Below are 2,581 nucleotides of genomic sequence, written 5' to 3' on the forward strand. Positions count from 1 at the left end.
TTGGTGTGTCTATACTCTATTAACCCCAAACTCCCTCCACCCCCCTGCCCCCCTGCCCGGCCCCTCCCCCATGTGCCCCATCGATGTGAGGGTGTTTTATTCAGAGCACAGAGAGCCCTCTCAGGGTGTCACTCGCCACAGGAAGAAAAAAAACTGAGAGAATTAAGAAAATAAATACATATGGTTTGAGTCTGAATCACAGCACTGAACTGAAGAGAAATTCAATCATTGGCTGAGTTTTCAAGAGGAGTGTGGGTGTATGTGTCTCACAACACGTCAGTCTGTTTGTGTGTGTGTGTGTGTGTGTGTGTGTGTGTGTGTATTGAGTGTGCCTTTATGTCCATGGACAGAAATAACGGGTCTGCAGTATTTCCTCATAGTATGGAAACTCCAACAAATGAATCTGCTAACAAAAAGATAATTATTTTGTGGACGATTCACTGATGCAAATTGCTTAGGTTACAATAGTGGTACTGTGGAGGTTGCTTCTCATTTTGGGGAATCAGATAAAAGGAAAACTAAGTGCTACCAAACACCCTTAGTGCTACCAAATACCAGCTCTTATCTACCATTTCACATGCAGTACTGTGCAAAAGTTTTAGGCAGGTGTGAAAAGTAAGTAAGAATGCTTTCAAAAATATAAATGTTAATAGTTTATTTTTTATCAATTAACAAAATGCAAAGTGAGTGAACTATTAACATTTCTATTTTTGAAAGCATTCTTATTTTAAAGCATTTTTTCAAGCCTGCCTAAAACTTTTGCACAGTACTGTAGTTTATATTGTAAATAGAATTGATGTGCGCAACTGATTGGAATTCAGCCACTGCAGTTCATTTAATAACCTCTATTACATATTTTATGGTTCACTATTAAGGCACTACCCCCTTTTAGAGTCAGAATAGACATATGTTCCTTAACTTTTCTCACTTTTCTTTGCTTCTCTTGAGAGTGCTGCATTTTCCAATAAGCAGCAAACCTACCTTATTACATTTAAGGCAGAAATGATTAAATCTGGTATTGCCACTCAATGCACTGGTCAGCTTGCTGACTTCCTCTGATACAGTGGCATTAAGTGGCTGTAAAGTCATTTAATTTAAATCCCAGTGAAAGCCATTTGCCTCGAATTGGCTCTAAATCCCAAATGGTTATACACACCAAGTGGTTCATTGTGGACCCACTTTTATGATCGGGATCAAAGGCCTGGTTTGTGCTTTTCAGGAGAGAAAACCGAGCAATCTGGGAGAATGTAGTCAGACCCCCATGCACACCCTGCATGTAGCTTTTATTTACCAGTGAGTCTGTAGCCAGACCCCCATGCACACCGTGCATGCAGCTTTTATTTACCAGTGAGTCTGTAGCCAGACTCCCATGCACACCGTGCATGTAGCTTTTATTTACTGGGAGAATGTAGTCAGACCCCCATGCACACCCTGCATGTAGCTTTTATTTACCAGTGAGTCTGTAGCCAGACCCCCATGCACACCGTGCATATAGCTTTTATTTACCAGTGAGTCTGTAGCCAGACCCCCATGCACACCATGCATGCAGCTTTTATTTACCAGTGAGTCTGTAGCCAGACGCCCACGCACACCCTGCATGTAGGTTTTATTTACTGGGAGAATGTAGTCAGACTCCCATGCACACCGTGCATGTAGCTTTTATTTACCAGTGAGTCTGTAGCCAGACGCCCATGCACACCGTGCATATAGCTTTTATTTACCAGTGAGTCTGTAGCCAGACCCCCATGCACACCATGCATGCAGCTTTTATTTACCAGTGAGTCTGTAGCCAGACGCCCATGCACACCCTGCATGTAGCTTTTATTTACTGGGAGAATGTAGCCGGACTCCCATGCACACCGTGCATGTAGCTTTTATTTACAGGGAGAATGTAGCCAGACCCCCATGCACACCGTGCATGTATCTTTTATTTACCAGTGAGTCTGTAGTCAGACCCCCATGCACACCGTGCATGTAGCTTTTATTTACAGGGAGAATGTAGTCAGACCCCCATGCACACCGTGCATGTAGCTTTTATTTACCAGTGAGTCTGTAGTCAGACCCCCATGCACACCGTGCATGTAGCTTTTATTTACAGGGAGAATGTAGTCAGACCCCCATGCACACCGTGCCAGACTGGCCAGTTGGTCCCTGAGCTGCTATCGAACACACTCTTATCCAGAGCGACGTACAGTTGATTAGACTAAGCAGGTGACAATCCTCCCCTGGAGCAATGCAGGATTAAGGGCCTTGCTCAAGGGCCCAACGGCTGTGCAGATTTTATTGTGGCTACACCGGGATTAGAACCACCGACCTTGCGTGTCCCAGTCATTTACTTAAACCACAATGCTACAGGCCGCCCAATGGAAGCCATGCTTAAAGCAGCATGGAGATAATTATTGCATTGTATATTTCGCACCTTGTGTAAAATGTATCCAAGTACTGTGTTAAATACCTTATTAACCTCAGGAGTGTGCCAGACAGAATACATTAAAAGCAATTAAATGGTTTTGATCAATAAATTAATCTAATTCTTTCTGATATTTTAATTTTAATTAACAAAGTTTCCATGGAACAGAAA

The sequence above is a fragment of the Conger conger genome, chromosome 1 (assembly GCF_963514075.1).
Source record: "Conger conger chromosome 1, fConCon1.1, whole genome shotgun sequence".
Lineage (NCBI taxonomy): Eukaryota > Metazoa > Chordata > Actinopteri > Anguilliformes > Congridae > Conger > Conger conger.